The 18,196-nt window shown below is 40.8% G+C and overlaps 1 pseudogene; it reads right to left on the bottom strand.

Moving 5' to 3' along the window:
• Positions 1 to 5,162: 5,162 nt before the first annotated feature.
• LOC116536393 overlaps positions 5,163 to 18,196 on the bottom strand; it is a 26,653-nt pseudogene continuing 13,619 nt past the window's right edge.

Below are 18,196 nucleotides of genomic sequence, written 5' to 3'. Positions count from 1 at the left end.
TTTCTTTCTTTCTTTCTTTCTTTCTTTCTTTCTTTCTTTCTTTCTCTCTCTTTCTTTTTCTTTCTCTTTCTTTCTCCCTCTTTCTTTCTTCCCTTTCTTCCCTTCTTTCTTTCTTTTGAGATAAGCTCTTACTCTATCTACCAGGCTAGACTGAAACTCCTGGCCTCAAGCAATCCTCCCACCTTGACCTCTGAGTAGCTGGGACTACACTCGTGGGCCATCATGCCTGGCTATTTTTTTCTGTTTTTGTAGAGATGGAATCTTGCTATGCTGCTCAGGCTAGCCTAGAACTCCTGGCTTCAAGTGATCCTCCCACCTTGGCTCCCCAGCACAGTCTTGGAAAGAAGTTCTAAAAGACAGGCATGATTCACTATACTGCCTTTTCCCTTCCTTAAGCGACCATCAGTATTCACACAGAGGCTACTCTTAGTCCCGGTGCTGAAGTGAAGTCATACAGGGGAGAGTTGCAGCTGCCTATAACAGGCACAAAGTGTGGAGCAAACCTTTGTTGTTGAAAGCCATTCAGATTTGAGTGTCATTTGTTAACTGCAGTATACATCTTTAAGTTTTCTTCTTAGCAATCTCAACTTTGTCTTCCTTAATATCTTTTAACCAATTTTTAAAAATTTCTACTGGTTCACTAGATAAGAATATTCCTAAATTATAAAGCAAATGCAACGCCATTCTTATTTCAAGCAAGTAGGACTACACTTGGAATATACACACAATTGACAGGGTGAGAAGACTGAAGGTAATGTATTATGAAATTAAAGTCCTCTGGGCAGAAAAGGAAGAATTTCTGTCTATTCCAATCTTATATTTTCATACAAATTAGATGAATCATCAAGTTAGAGAATCCTGCAGTAGAACCAGTAGTTTCCGTGGTCACTATTTAGGCATCTTGATTGTATTATTTTTAAAGAGATTTTCAAAAATCAGTGGTTATCTCTGGGAGGTATAACTGGGAATTTTAAAATTTTCTTCTTTAAGATAAGAGGAAAATTTTACCTCTTCTCTAAGAGACATTCTCTAAATGTCTCTAAGATGATTTCCAAATTTTCTATAGTGAGTATATACATTACTTTTATAATTAGAATTTTAATATATATATATAGATATATCTAAATATAAACAAACATATAATTCATGTATATTAGAGACGGAGGTCTCACAATGTGTGTTGCTCAGGCTGGTCTTAAACTCCTGGGTTCAAGCAACTCTCTGCCTTGGCCTCCTGAGTATCTGGGATTGCAGGGGTGAGCCCCTGCTCTCAGCTTATAATTAGAATTTTAAAATCTTTGGTCAGCCCTGGTGGCTCACGCCTGTAATCCCAGCACTTTGCGAGGCTGAGGTGGGTGAATCACTTGAGGTCAGGAGTTCCAGATCACCCTGGCCAACATGGTGAAACCCCATCTCTACTAAAAATGCAAAAATCGGCCGAGTGTGGTGGCACGTGCCTGTAATCCCAGCTACTCAGGAGGCTGAGGCAGGAGAATCGGCTTGAACCTGGGAGGCAGAGGTTGCAGTGAGCCAAGATCACGCTGCTGAACTCCAATCTGGGTGAAAGAGTAAGACTCTGTCTCAAAAAAAAAAAAAAAAAAAAAATCTTTAACAACAGCACCAAAAAGAGTTGGGTGTGAGGTGGGCAACATGGTGGGGAGTTTAGGTACGAAGTGACAAGATTCACAAGGAGAAGAACAGTTAGGGAGAGATGGCCTTTGTAGAGAGATAAGTAGTTGCTCAGCTAGTGTCAGGGACCCACAGTAGGAGGAGGAGGGGGAAATGGAAATTGATAATATATCAATATACTTGGGAGGCAGAGTTAAATTTGACAGAATTTGGTGAAGGGTATGAGCGTAGGTGAGAGTTTAGGTAAGGAGTTAAAGGGAGAGAGAGTTTAAGATTACACCCATGTTTTGATTGAGGTTACCAGTAAATGATGCCATCACTGAGATAAGGAGAGAAAGAAGAATCAATTCATAATTGGGCAATTTTAGGTGGAGATGCACATGGGAGACGTATGATAACTGGGGTTTGTCACATCCCATCAGATTCCTTGATATAATTTTTATGGATGGGAGGCCATTACTATTCCTAGCATCTAACAACAGTTTCAGAAAAACTGGAATTTATTTTAGCAGGACCTTTCTGGGGTAATCTTTTCCTGTTGTCAAGGCTGTTCTAAAAAGATTAGTTTCACATCTCTATAGGCTAGCCTGGTAGCAGCAGAATATAGACCTCTGGGTATATTTTGTTATTCCATTACTTTATTGACATGGAAAGTGGGATGAAGATTGGGATTTATTGGTGAATGGTTTTGCCCCATACATGTATTTCAGCTATCTATTCAGGTTCCATAAGCATTTTCTTATTTAGGGCAGCAATTTCTATCTTTGATTTTGCAATATTCAAGGGTGTTTCCCTCTATCTTTAGGGGTGTGGTAGAGTTTTCAGATGTCTAAAAATGTATTCATTGCAGTTGAGCAGTAAAGTTTTGCATGGCATATATTTAAAAGGATGGAAATAAAGCATTTTCTCATGTTTGGCTTGATAATTAGATGGTGCAACTCGTCAGGTGAACAATTATTATTATTGTCCTTATTTTTTATTGTTAAATCATATTTTATTTTATTTTAAGATCCAGGGTACATGCGCAGGACATACAGGTTTGTTATATAGGTAAACATATGCCGTGGTGGTTTGCTGCACCTACCAACCCATCTCCTAGATATTAAGCCCGGCATCCATTAGCTATTTTTCCTGATGTTCTCCACTCCTCTGCCTTTCCCCAAGGCCCCAGTGTGTGTCATTCCCCTCCCTGTGTCCTTGTGTTCTCATTGTTCAGCTCTGTTAAGTGAGAACATGCGGTGCTTGGTTTTCTTTTCCCTTGTTAGTTTGCTGAGGATAATGGCTTCCAGCTCCATCCATGTCCCTGCAAATGACACAATCTTGCTCCTTTTTATGGCTGCATAGTATTCCATGGTGTCTATGTACCACATTTTCTTTATCCAGTCTATTGTTGATGGGCATTTGGGTTGATTCCATGTCTTTGCTATTGTGAATAGTGATGCAATGGACATACATGTACATGTATCTTTGTGATGGAGTGAGAATTATCATTATTTTAATAAAAGAATAGGGATAAAGTCTTGCTGTGTTGCCCAGGCTGGCCTTGAACTCCTGGCCTCAAACAATCCTCTCTCTTTGGCCTCCCAAAGTGTTGGGATTATAGGCATGAGCTATTGTGCCTGGCCAAGGTAGACAATTACTGATAAAAAAAAAAAATCTCATACTTTGACTCAGTGTGGAATAGTGGTGAAGGTAGGGAATCAAAGCTCTCTTCCTGGGTCAGTGCTTTGAAAAGCCCCTGCATCTGGAAAGCACTTTGTGTATGTATAGCTACTGAATAAATGAATACTTAAATACAATGCAATTTCTATGCCTTTCATGCTACTGGACCTTGTAAATACTTTTCTACCCTATACTTCACTTTTTTCATCACACAGTGGATTGGCAAAAGATGGAATAAATGACTTATTTTATTGTTTGAGCCTCCTTTGATAGCCGAGTTCAATTGTTGTTTATTGTGAATTTCTCAGGTTGTTTTTTTTTTTTTTTTTGAAGCAGAGTGTCATTCTGTTGCCCAGGCTGGAGTGCAGTGGTGTGGTCTCGGTTCACTGCAGCCTCCTCCTCCTGAGCTCAGGTGAGGAGGGCTCCCACCTTAGCTTCCCAGGTAGCTGGGAGAGTAGGTGTGAGTCACCATGCCTGGCTAGTTTTTGTATTTTTTTTTTTTTGTGGAGACAGAGTCTCACTATGTTGCCCAGCTTGGCCTCAAACTCTTGAGCTCAAGCAATCCTCTCACCTCAGCCTCCCAAAGTGCTGGGTTTATAGACTTGAACCACTGTGCCTGGTCTCTCAATTTTTAATTTTTTTAGTGATTAAAGCTCTGAAGATGTACATTTCAGTTAAATTAAGTTGGATGTTCTTATATATGTAGTTTGGTGAAGTAAATGATATTAACTACAATTTTGCTCTTAAGAAAACAGAAGCGTCAAACATATTGATGCCTGTATATAAAAAAGTTTAGCTTGTTTACTTGTTTTTGTTTTTTCAAGCTCCTTGCAATGTAGCATTATCTTACTTATTTTTAATTTTGCTTTCCATGTAAACTGTTTTTAGAAACAATTTTGGCAGTATGTGCCACCTTTTCCTGCCACTCTGACACGTAAAGTCATTACAGAAAAAAAGAAGGAAATTGGTGTAATAGTCCCTGCACTGTTAACTGTTGCTAAGCAGAGCCTTAGATCTATCTGGAATTTCTGTAAGTTTTCAGGGAGTGCATTGCTAGGCTGTAAAAAGTTTGCAATTGGAATTTCACTCCACTACTGTCTAAGGCTAATTGGCTTTATATCATCACAGAGCTGTATGTTCACAGCTGAAGCCACTTAGGAGAGGGTGGCATACACAATGCTGCAGAGGAGTGTATGTAATTTATTAGGGATAAGGCCTAAGTGCCTACTACATAGCCCTTCTAAGTCTCTTCTAGACTGATTGAAGATTGAATCTTTAATTTACCTTACTAATTGATGGACTTAGTTTAGTTGTTATGAGTTTAGATGTTGCGCAGAAGCTGGGAGACCTTAAGGCAATGTACATGTCATAAATCAATTGTACACGTCAGTCAGTGTGACATTTCTGAGTAGCCTGTGTTCCGTGATGGCACGCCACCATCATTCCTCAAAACAAAGTGATGGTAGACATCGGAGGAATGGTTCATTTATTCTCTCCCAAGAAAGGTACCTTGCCTTAAAATAAAAGGTGATTGAGTCATCGGCAAATCTGTGTCCACTCAAGACCATTTCTTCTGCATATATATATATATATATATATATATAAATTGTTTTAACCCTGCTGTGGCATGGGCTTTGGGCCATGCTCATAAATCTTGTCCTATTTCCTTATTGGCACACAGCCATGGAAATGGAGAAAGACTTTATTGTGGAGAGCCAGCAAGCTTTGAGTTCAGGAGCAATAAAATTCCTTTTCATGAGTAAGGTCTGGGAGCCCCTCAGCATTTCCTGCTTTGTGGATGTCAACATCTCCAGGAGGGCACGGCAGATGTAATTCTAAAAGGTGCGCAGGCAGCTAGGGATGCATGGCCTCTACAAGGTATCAGTTCCTAAGATGGCAAGGCCCATGGAGATCAGAATTGAAGTATCCTGCTGTACCTGCTGCAGGAGGGGATGAGTGAGCCCACATTCCCTCTGAGGCAGCCTTCAAAGGGGGGAGGAGGAAGAGAGGTTAGTACTCTCTTTCTTCCTCTTCCTGTGTCCAAGCCACCATCCTTCCCAGGAAGAAGCTAACAATATGGAGAGACCATAGGAAGGGATACTTCTTCTCTCCTTCCTTCCTCCCTCCCTCCCTCCCCCCCCCCCCCCCCCCCCCTCCCTCTCTCTCTCTCTCTCTCTCTCTCTCTCTCTCTCTCTCTCTCTTTCAGATGGAGTTTCACTGTTGTCACACAGGCTGCAGTGCAGTGGCGTGATCTCGGCTCACTGCAGCCTCTGCCTCCCGAGTCCAAGTAGTTGTCCTGCCTCAGTCTCCCAAGTAGCTGGGATTGCAGGCACCCACCACCATGCTCAGCTAACTTTTATATTATTAGTAGATACAGGATTTCACCATGTCTGCTAGGCTGGTCTCGAACTCCTGACCACAGGCAATCCACACACCTCGGCCTCCCAAAGTGCTGGGATTACAGGCATGAGCCACTGTGCCCAGCTGGAATACTTTTTCTATCACTCAAATGTAAGGGGGAAAATGGAGAACCTCCGAAGATGAATCATAGTTTTATTCCGCTCTTCATTATGGTTCACATGTCGCTGGAGACACAACAGTTGCCATTGAGGATCATCTGAAGAGGAGAGGAAGAAAAGTACTTTGTCACAGAGGAGATGCTTCATCTATATTCCTAAGTGAGTGACACGATTTTACTCCATTCCCTTCTCTTGCTGGGGTAACAAGAATATGGCTTGTATTTTGAAAAGTATGTTTCCAGGATAATTTAGCAAAAATAATTTCCTTAATAATACAAACAAAGCAGCCAGGCACCGTGACTCACGCTTGCAATCCCGGCACTTTGGAAGGCCGAGGCCGGCGGATCACCCGAGGTTCAAGACCAGCCTGGCCAACACAGTGAAACCCGGTTTCTACTAAAAATATGAAAATTAGCTTGGCATGATGGCGGGCGCCTGTAATCCCAGTGACTTGGGAAGCTGAGGCAGGAGAATCCCTTGAATCTGGGGGTGGAGGCTGCAAGTGTGATCATGCCACTGCACTCCAGAGTGGGTGACAGAGTGAGGCCCTGCTCAGAATAGTAATAATAAAACAAACAAATCGAGCAAACATTCCTTTAGCACTTCAGAAAGTGACGCGTAAATATTTTGGTGTACAGTTCTGTGAGTTTTATGAAATTTGAACCCCCACACAAAGAGAATATCTAATAATTCTCACACTCCCCCTCCCCCGATTGCTTCACGTTAAACTTTTGTACATAGATGTTTTCCCCACCCTCAATCCTAGGATCTGGCAAAGAGTTTTTAGATATAACACAAGAAACACTATCCATGAAAGAAAAAAGTGATAAATTGGGCTTCATCACAGCAAAAAAGTTTGCTTCTTGAAGAACACAGTGAAGAGAATGAAAACAAGCTACAGACAGGATGAAAGTGTCTGCAAATGTTCAAAGCCCTTTGAGAGGAAGAAACTGAATAAGACATGATCTTTTTCCACCAGAAGCCGCAGTGGAATGGAGCTAGAGAACAGTGTGTAATAAACAATATATGAAGGAGAACGTAATTAGTGGTAAAATAAGCGTGGTGCCAATGATGTAGCAGCGGGGGCACTTTATCGTAGCTTGTGAAATCAAGGGTGGCTCTGTGGGGCACAGAAACAGAGAGTGTTCCAATCCTGTAAGAAGAGCCATACAAATGGGAAAATGTTGGGCGTAAAGTGAAAAGTGTCAGAAGGTTGCTCGGGTTTAGCTCCCAGTGTCACTTCTGCGTCTTTCATGGAAGAATAAGAATGAATGTATGTCTTCCAATATATGCCCAAACCCACACTCCAATATCTGTATCTTCTAAAGTCCGTAAGCAAAAAACCAAAACAAACAACAACAAAAAACTTGCACTTACCTTTTGTAAGTAACGATTACTCCCAAGAGTGGATTCTCTGGTTTTGCTGAAACATAGAAAACCATTAAGGGTCATTTAAAGGGAACTGAAATGTCAGGCTGGTCCATTGGAAATGCAAATGTTAACTGCTCTAAGCACAATAAGCAAACAATGAAGCCAATTAGGAAGGTACTGCTGAGAACTTCAGGCTTTGGTTAGTTACAAAGGCAGAGGGAAAAAAGACCAGGCTGTTTGATCTTGTTTATCTGGAGGCGGAGTCAATAATCTGAATAGTTTCGAATGGCCCTGAATGTTTTGGGGCACTTAGAGCCCTGCTATGAACTCATTCGTTCCTTGCGCTCCATCACGTGAACCCAGGCACAAATGAAACACTGGCATCCCTAATATGTAAGCATGTTTTCTGCTGGGCAAAATTCCCGAAAGAACGAATTCTTTTGCTATTGGTCAACTGCTGAAATTAGCATAAAATCAGCATATAAATTATGTTAAACAATGCAGAGAGTTGGGATATAAACGTACGCCACTTTCATGCTTATAGACATGTTCCGCTTTATATTTTCTCTAATAAAAAATAAGCTTTTATGCATTGGAAAGCTCTGATTTATGTCAGGTACAGTCTTCCCTCCACCGTGTGTTAGTAGATGTAGAAGAGATTTTTGAGGAATTTACATTCACATTTTTTGGTATATCTGTCATCCAATGTGTCTTAGGTGCATAGATTCTCATAACTACTCCCACAAACAGGATACAGAACAGATTCAGCAACTTCTGTCCTCCACTTCCCTGAGTCCGACCCGTTGTAGGTAAGTCCTCTCACCATAAAGGAAAAACGGGTAAGTTGGATTTCATGAAAGTTAAAAACATTTTGCTTTTCAAAGAACACACGTAAGAAACTGAAAAGACACGCTACAGATTGGGAGGAAATGTTGGCAAATAATGTATCAGACAAAAGATACATATCTGGAATAAAGAGCTCTCAAAATTCAACAACAAGGGAACAGACAACCTAATTTAAAAATGTGTGAAAGATTTGAACAGAAGCTTCACCAAGTAGATAAAAGGTAGGCAAGTAAGCCAATGAAAAAATCATTAGTCATTAGGAACATACAAATTAACACAATGAGGTGCCACTACGTACCTCTTAGAGCAGCAAAAATGCAAAGCACTGAGGATGCCAAGTGATGATGGATGTTGGAGCAACCGGAATTCTCTTCCACCGCTGGTGGGAATGCAAAGTGGTCCAACTGCTCTGGGAAACAGTCTGACACTTCCTTAAAAAGGTAAACATATCCATCCCTTATGACCCAGCAATATCACGCCTAGGAATTTATCTTAGATAAAAACTTAGGTTCACACAAAAATCTGTGCGTGAATGCTTTCAGCAGCACTATTTCTAATCTCTAAAACCTGGAAGGAACTCCACTGTCCTTCAAAGTGTGAATGGATAACCAAATCGTGATACAACCATACACTTAAATACATGAAATGAAACAGATGAATCTCAAAATAATTATACCCAGTGAAAGAAGTTATATTCCATTCTGCGATAATGAGCAATTGATTCCTTTAAGAATATCTCTTCTCATTTTGCTTATTAAAATTTTTTTTCTTTTTGTTCCCTCAGGCCTCAGTTCCTTCTTTTCCATCCATGGTGCTTCTCTTCTGAGAATCTCATTTTTGTATGTTTTGGGTACCTTTTGCTGCATAAAAAGCCGCCTCAAATGTAGTGGCATTTTGTTTCTTGAAAAGGCCTTGGATTTGATCTTTGCCCTGAGGTTGGTCTTTCCCTCCCCTCCTTCCCTTCCATTCCCTCCCCTCCCCTCCCCTCCCCTCCCCTCCCCTCCCCTCTCTTTCCCTACAGGATCTTCTTCTGTAGCCCAGGCTTGAGTTCAGTATAGAGAACATAGCTCATTACAACCTCCAACTCCTGGGCTCAAGTGATTCCCCTGCCTCAGCCTCCTGAGAAGAGAAGCTAGGACTATAGGCGTGCACCCCTATGCCTGGCTATTTTTTAATGTTTTATAGAGACGTGGTCTTTCTTTGTTGCCCAGGCTGGTCTAGAACTCCTAGTCTCAAGCAATCCTCTCACCTTGGCCTCCCAAAGTGCTATGGTTAAAGATGTGAGCCACGGTGCCCAGCCCGTTTCTTATTTTGAGGACTCTTTGCTCTTTGTTACAGTTCCTTCAAATTTGTTATCAGGTACATTTCCTTTCACTTACATTTCCTCTCAATTATATATTTTCTCCGAATTATGGAGTAATTCATTCTTTAGTTATCTCTCTTACTCTCTCATTTTATTTTAGAGTGGTAAAAGCTAGGCAAGCCTTCAACACTCCCCTGAAATTCTCCTTTATCTTCATGGCTGAGTTTAAGTACATTTTGATGGGACAGTGTTGCAGAAGGCATTGCTGCTAGGTAACAATGGCTCCTTTCTTAGCTCCCGACACCTGTGTCTTCACTATCCTTCAAGCCCTCGTTGATGACCTCCCCAGGACTGTTCGGCTTCTCCCATCACTGGGCTCCAAAACCCATGCTGCCAGTTTCATCTTTTATTACGGCAGAGACCCCTTCCCGGTACAAAATTCACCTCTGGTTTTTTGCTGCCCATCAAACCTCCCTAAACCGAGAGTCATGATGCATCAACAATTTTATTACAGTTTTGCATTCTATGGGCCGGGGATTTGAACAGGCAGAGCAGGGATAGCTTGCATCTCTTCCACATTCTATAGGGCCTGGTCAGGAATGTGTCAAATGGCTGGGACATGTTTCCAACAGAGGGAGGCTGGAATTTTCTGAAGGCGTCTTCACTCACATGTCTGGGTCTTGGACTGGGATGACATCAAGTCTTGTCTAATCCGAGACTCAGCCAGAGCACCTACCTGCGGTCCCTCTGTGTGACTAGGGCTTCTCACGGGATGGCAACTAGGACCTCCCAGAGTGAACGCACCAGGAGAAGTAGGTGGATGTACACAGACTTTCATGATACGGCCTGGGCCATTCCACAGTGTCGTCTGCTCCCTGTCATTGTGAGTCACGCTTCTTCCGCAGCCATCAAAATCTTTCCTTCAAAGCAATTACAAATCCTGCCAGACTCATGGGTGGGGGACATAGATGGCCCCTCTCACTGGGAGAAGGATCAAAGAATTAGCCATCATATTTTAGCACTCCTGCCATGCCTTGGCTGCACTTTGCTCCAAGAGCGACGCCCCTACACCCAGAGCTCTATCTCTAGCCTTGACTTTCCTCCTGAATTCTGGACTCAGAATTCACATGTCCAATAAGTGTTTTATTGGAATTCACCTGCATAAAAAATAAACAGAATCTGACCCATCCAGAATCCTACTTCTGGGCATCTGAGCACCTTAAGGGGAGTACGTAAATTTATTCAACACAAAGTGATTTAAAATAGCAGAGAGTCATAAGTCAGTTAATTGCCTGAACAATAAGAGACACCGTTAAGTCAGTAATAGTGTATCCTCTGGATGGGATGGGAGGGATACATGAAAAGTAATAAATATGAAGATTAGGTAGCAATGTCTTTGAATTAATTCACATGATGAAAAAAACCATTTGATATGCACTCTTACTGCAATTATAAACAAAAAGATGCATATAAAAATATAGGAATACAAAATGGAGGGCAACTGGGATGAAATGATGACATTATGGATAATTTGTTACTTCTCCGCTTTCCACTTCTCAATTTTTTTGCATTACTTTAGTAACAATAATAAACATATGAAAATGTATATTGTGTAAGTACATAATATATACATTTTATATGTTTTATAGTATATAAAATAATAAATACACTAAAATAATATTTCTTAAATAAGCACTAAATTTTAGAACATTTTTAAACTTTTTGTAGAGATGGGGTCTTGCTACATTGCCCAGGCTGTCCTCGAGCTTCTGACCTCAAGTAATCCTCCCACCTCAGCCTCCCAAAGTGTTGGGATTACAGGCATGAGTCACCACACCTGGCCTAAAATAATATGTATTTTATTTATATCACTTTAATAATGTAAAAACTGCCCCCAAGAGGATCTTGTCATTTCACACCTCTTGCTCTTTCTTTGTTTATTTTCTTTCTTCCCTGGACTGGTTAAAGGCATTACCAGCCTCTCAGTGGTCCAGGTTAGAGACTTGTGTCATCATTCTGTCTTCTGTTTTTCTTCACTAATGTTTCTATACAACTAAGCTTTGAATACTCTGAATTCTACTTCTCCAGTATCTCTGCAATGGGTAATTGTTAAATAATTAATAGAAAACGGTAAAATTACCTTTACAATTATATAGAACTATTCTAATATCTACCAGGTTCCATTCCCCTCTTCACCACTTATCATCTGGGGCAAGTTTCCCAATCATTCTGGACGTTGGCTTTCTCATCTGCAGTGTGAGGACGGCATATTTGCCTTGGGTATAATTTTGTGACAATTGAATTATCCTGTCTTTGTAATACCTCATTCAGTGCCTGGAATATAGCAGGCACTTAATACATGGTAGTTACTAAATGGCACGTAAAAATCTTTGGATAAAGCCATTAATAATACTTGCACATTCTTCTAGCACTTTTGTGAGAAAGACAAACACACTGTTTTGTAGAGACGCATCTCTACACAAAAAACCCCACAAACCCAAGTATAAATTAAAAAGCAGTACTCTCTTCTGAAATATTTGTATCTAAACATATTCTCACTAAATCTCCAGTTTTATGGCAAACCAACCAACCTCAGGTGGCTGCAGAACAAGTTTATTATCAGAAATAAGACGCAGAAAAAAAAAATCAATGGTCTTGTGTTCCATATTACTCTCCCATCAATAGAGGCAGTATCTTTCCCTCTTTATGGTAATTGCCCAGTGATCTGCTTAAAGTGCTTTGTGTACTTAGAGGGGCCTGCTAAGATGCTAAGATAGCATCTTATCAGGGCTCAGAGCAGCGGCCTCTGGGAGCACCCAGGAGCTGGGGCTGGTTCTGCCAGATGTGCTATTTAATTTCACCAAGGGTCCCAGGTGTCACAGACACTAGACTGTGTTTGCCAGTGGCTTTGCTGTTGGGTCTCACGTCACTCCCTGCCTCCCCAGATGAGGGTAGCTATCTCCCTCCTCTAAGGCTTTAAGGGTTCATTGCAACAAAATAGGCCTGGGATGCTCATCACTTAAGCCAGTGTCCTGAGAAATTCCATCACAGTTTCTCTGGAAGACCTTTTCAGGTTAAACAAATGACTCTGCTGGCAGGAAAATTGACCCCTCTGTTCCTAGAAGTCTATTAATATGCACAGTGAGCGCTTATTGGCATTGAGGGCTCACATCTAAATGGCCCAATTTCACTTCCAATAAAATCCCATTCTTCTCATAGAAATGTCATCCCCATCCACTGACTTGTATTGTTCTCCAAATTTGCATCAAGTTTAGGAATTTATAGATCCACCCTCAGGGTTAATAGTGGTTCAAGATGCTTTGCAGAGTAAAAAACATCTGGCCTGTGAGGAGTGATAGGCCCCTCCCTAGCTGGCACTTTGATTCCTTTTCTTTCTCTTACATCCCTATCTGATGCCTGATACAGTTTGGCTGTGTCCCCACACAAATCTCATCTTGAACAATAGTTCCCATAATCCCCACGTGTCATGGGAGAGATCAAGTGGGAGGTAATTAAATCATGAGGCTGTTACCCCCTATGCTGCTGTTCTTGTGGTCATGAGTGAGCTCTCACAAGATCTGATGGTTTTATAAGGGGCTTTTCCCCCTTTTGCTTGGCACTTCTCCTTGCTGTCGCCATGTGAAGAAGGATGTGTTCGTTGCCTTTTCTGCCATGATTGTAAGTTTCCTGAGGCCTCCTCAGCCATGCTGAACTGTGAGTTAATTAAACCTCTCTCCTTTAGAAGTTACCCAGCCTCAGGTATGTCTTATACACTGCTCTACTCCTACCTCAGTGCCATCTGGGGTGCTCTGGAAGCTAGCATCCTTCCTTTGTTTGGTGCTTTCAGGAACGAAAAAGCACACTTAATTTTGAAGCTGGGAACCCATATGAGGCACTTGTAACTGAACAGTATGACCCCCAGTTTAGCACACATGTGCACACACACTCACGTGAAAATTTATTACCCATTGCACTTGTTCATTTTCAAAATTGTCCTTTAGACTGTAGACGGGTAATTTAGAAATTTACAAAGTACCTGACTTTCTGTATGTCTATATTCTATTTCAGTTAGTCAACCATATCCTTTTTATATTTCACCCACACCTTCCCTAGTGGCACATGCTGCTTGAAATCATAATGACAGACATCACTTTGATGTTACTTTTCATTCTTAACTTGGCCATCATTCACAGCTCCTTCTGCTTCAATTGAACGAGGCACTGAAAAAAGGGAAGATATTATATAAATTAAATTTTCATTGCTCTGTAACATATCAAAGATTGCACCATTTCTGATTTACAGTTAGGATTGGAAATTAACTTCAAAAGGCAAGAAATGGAAAAGTGGAGGCATATTCTTTCATGGTTTATTACTGAAAAGGGAGAAGTGATGTAACGATAACAAAAAGATTTCTCTTCTTGAACAAAAGAAGGAATATTCTTTCCTCTTATACCTGTGTATTTATATCAATTTGTAAGCTTTGTCTACCACTTAATCCTTTGGACTCACAACTATTATGCAAACAGCCCGTGTATTGCAACCCATATTGCATGATAGAACCGTGAAGTAACAGAAATTAGAGCTTGAAGGTATATTAAGGGATGGGAAAAAAACCCTTAATGAAAACATTTCTAGATGCAACACATTTCAGAGAGTTTATCTGTCCAATTCACACCTGGTGAGTGGTAAAGGGAACCTGGAACTGGGTCATCTGCCTCCTAGTTCAGTTTTTTTCCCCCTTGTTACACAAAGACCTAATTTCACAATATTAGTGTAAGAGGGCTCATTTGGGAATACTTGATTTGCTGCTCCCAAATTTTGAGACCTTCTGGATTCCTTGTTTATCTAATGTTTACTTCTAGGCCTCATAGTTCCTTTTCCTCTCTCTCTCTCTCTCTTTTGTTACTATACTTTAAGTTCTGGGGTACCTGTGCAAAACATGCAGGCCTGTTACACAGGTATACAGGTGCCATGGTGGTTTGCTGCATCCATCGCCCCGTCTTCTACATTAGGTATTTCTCCTAATACTATCCCTCCCCTATCCCCCGACCCCCGACAGGCCTCCTCTAGCCCCCCACACCCTGACAGGCCTGGTGTATGATGTTCCCCTCCCTGTGTCCATGTGTTCTCATTGTTCAATACCCTCTTATGTATGGGAATGTGTGTTGTTTGGTTTTCTGTTCTTGTGTCAGTTTGCTGAGAAAGATGGTTCCCAGCTTCATCCATGTCCCTGCAAAGGACATGAACTCATCCTTTTTATGGCTGCATAGTATTCCATGGCATATATGTGCCACATTTTCTTTACCCAGTCTATCACTGACAGGCATTTCCTCTCTTAACCTTGTCACGCTGAATCTTTGGCTTCTACCAGCAAGTGTCTCTAGCCCTCATTGTCGTAAGGTGCCTCCCAGCTCCTCAAATCTTGCACCTGATGCTTCCATCTCCAGCCTCTCCTCGTTTCATGGTTATCTCTTCTCAGCTCGGTATCAGTGAATCCTTTTTGCTTCTTCTCAATCTTGTCCCCTATCAAGTACCCTCTCTTGACGAGGTGTATCTGCCTCAAAATCCACACCAACAGCCACTTGGATAATACTCTATCCTCACTAAAATTCTAGCATCTTTTTCTTTTCCTTTACATACTAACTTTATCCTCTGATTATCTCAACCTCTGACTTTGCCTTCTGATGCCCTGAGAGCATATATTCTCATCACTCCATGGGCACTTTTATCTTGATGGGTCCCTTCCTGCATAAAAAATATTAAAATATGTATTTTATGACTGCTTTGGTATAAAGGTAAATGTAATCTTCTACCCTAAAAATGTTCTTTTATCCTCTGATCTTCAAAAGGAATTAAAGCATTTTTCTAGACCCCTGACATTATTGTAGGCAGTGAGCTCTGTGCCTGCTGGACATATTGGCTCTGGGGTCAGGCCACAGAAAGGTACAGATGCGATCCTACTTAGAATCAACTGTAACTGGGCTGTGAGAGCATATTCCATTGATAACTAACATCTTCCATTGATAGCTAAAATTTCTCCATTTTCTGTGCGTGTATGTGTTCACAGAGCACGACTCACCTGCCTTCTTTCTTTTTCCTTTGCAGGGGAAATTAAACCCACACAACAAGATCAATTATCTCCCTGTCGCATCCTTAAAGGCTTTCTGTCTTTGTACCCATCCTCCTGCCTTGCTCTTGTTTTGCTGAGATGGAGGTAGAAGATGTCCTTTCATTTTTTTGTTTTCCTAACACTGTGTCTCCGATGCTTTGACACTAGCCCGTTGCAAGAATTCTCCTCCTTTTTCTAAATTTTACTTTAAGTTCTGGGATACGTGTGCAGAATGTGCAGGTTTGTTACATGCATGTTCCATGGTGGTTCCTGCTAACTAATTGAATAATCTTGGGGCAGCCATGTACCCTCTCTTGACTTTGGTTTTATTATCTACAAAATAAGCCAAATAATGCCTTATTTGCCTGAAGGCAGGAGGTTAACCATGGTAATCTTCTAGGGAGTCCATCAACACCAACATCATCTAATGCAGCAATTATGAGTAGGTGAATATTTTAAATTTATAAAGACTACTAACTGCTAGGCTAGTACCTAACATTATGTGGAAATGATAACCACTTGAAAATTTATCATTTCCACATAATGTTACCCTATTGGGTCAATTATAATTATAGTTCTAATATGTATACATACGGATATCTATAGAATATATATGGACGCCTATTTCATAAAGGCAATATTTGTGTGTGTGGCATGTGCTAATGTTTGAGTCACAGTACTTATTTTTTAAATTGCTGAAATCTATTAAATATGATAAATATTAGAGTGACTAATCCTGAAATTATGGCTGCTTGAGAAAATGTGTTCTTTATCAAAATCTTGGGAAAATTATAATATGTTTTTATCTCTTGGTTGCAAAAATTAGATTATTTTTAAATATAACTTTTTTTAAAACTTGGAACTCAATTCTGGAACATTTAATAAGTACCTACTATGTGTAAAGTACCTTCTAGGTGTTGAATATACAAAGTTAAATAGAGACTGTTTGAGCAGACAGACAAGATGCAAATATCTACAAAGCAAAACTAAATTAAGTAAGGGCTGACAGAAGGAAAAACCGCTACCTGGGAGTTCAAAGTTTGGAGAAAACCTAGTCTTTTGGAAGTCTCAGTAAAGACTGGTGAATTATGAGGCATTTATTTGCCTTCTGATCAAAAATTAATTCATACTTATTATGAGGAATGTATACTTAAAATATTGCCAAAGTACTTTCTAAAATGATTGTGTTACTATATGCACCCTTTGTTTCTGTATAGTTGTCAATTTCCACATGCTTTTTCAATATCGACAACATCAATTTTAAAAATATTCAAATGATACTTTAGTTGGATAGAAGATAAATAATATCTAATTTTAGTTTTTTAAAAATATTTCTATTAGTGATATCCAGTTCTCTTTACGTATACATTAGGCAATTATGTTTCTTCTTTTGCAAATTGTCTGCTCATGCTTTTTGTCCATTTTACCATTTAATAGAATACTTGTCTGTTATTTATTTTATGAATATGCTATATCTGACGTCACTGTTGTGAATGGAAAATTCTAGACTTTTCCAGTGAGCTTCCAATCTACATCCCCAACTACACACGTGTTATATCCATGTGGCTTTCCCACATCACGCTCATGTTGACTCACACTCACATTCACACTCACACTAACACACTCAGTGGGATCAAAACTGAAAGCCCTACTGGGAGTGCGGTGGCGTTCTCCAACCATTTCCCAAACCAAAGTTTCAGGGCCGCCCTGGAGTTTCCAGGGCTCATGATGTTATCTCATCAGTTCCACTTCCTCAGTAGCTCCTGTAAGGGTCCTCCCTGAGTCCTCTCCATGGCATCCCCACCTTGGCTGGCGACCACCATCTCAATGCAGATCACTTCCTTTCTCACCTAGGGCAGGACGACAGTTTCCTACCTGGTTTCCTTCTCTTCAGTATTACTTTTTTCCAAATCGATCTTCTGAGAGTAGCTGTGGAGAATTTCTGAAATGAAAATCTGATCACTTTTAAAATTCTCTAGTTGTTACCTATTTCCTGGATTAAATATCTTAAGTCTTTTCTTGTCATTCAATCTGCATTCGTGAGTTTTCACACGACTATAAAGATACTACCTGAGACTGGGTAATTTATAAACAGAAGAGGTTTAATGGACTCACAGTTCTGCATGGCTGTGGAGGCCTCAGGAAACTCAGAATCATGGCAGAAGGTGAAGGGGAAGCAGGCACCTTCTTCACAAGGTGGCAGGAGACAGAGAAAGTGCAGGGGAAACTGTCACTTTTAGACCCCTCAGATCTGTGAGAACTCCCTCACTATCATGAGAACAGCATGGGGGAAACTGTCCCCATGATCTGAACACCTCCCACAAGGTACCTCCCTCAACACATGGGGATTACAATTCCAGATGAGATTTGGATGTGGACACAGAGCCAAAGATATCACAATCTAAGATAGTCATTATCTCGGAGACTTAATTTCCTCCGTAATACTTATTCGGTTTAACATAGCATTGCTTGTTTGCTTTCTTCTTTTTCTTCTCCTGCCTCTTCCTTTCTTCCTTCCTTCTTTCCTTTCTTTTTACCTTTTTCCCTCTCTCCCTCTCTCAATCCCTCTCTTCCTTCTTTCCTTCCTTCTTTGCTTTTTTCCTTCCTCCCTCCCTCCCTTCCTTCCTTTCTTTTCCCCTCCCCCCCTTCCCTTCTCCCGTTTCCCTCCCTCCCTCCCTCCCTCCCTCCCTTCCTTCCTTCCTTCCTTCCTTCCTTCCTTCCTTCCTTCCTTCCTTCCTTCCTTCCTTCCTTCCTTCC

This window comes from Sapajus apella, unplaced genomic scaffold, assembly GCF_009761245.1.
Source record: "Sapajus apella isolate SASKATOON/1434 unplaced genomic scaffold, GSC_monkey_1.0 scaffold100, whole genome shotgun sequence".
Classification (NCBI taxonomy): Eukaryota; Metazoa; Chordata; class Mammalia; order Primates; family Cebidae; genus Sapajus; species Sapajus apella.
The sequence above is the reverse complement of the archived record's forward strand: the minus strand, read 5'-3'. Positions and strand labels throughout refer to the sequence as shown.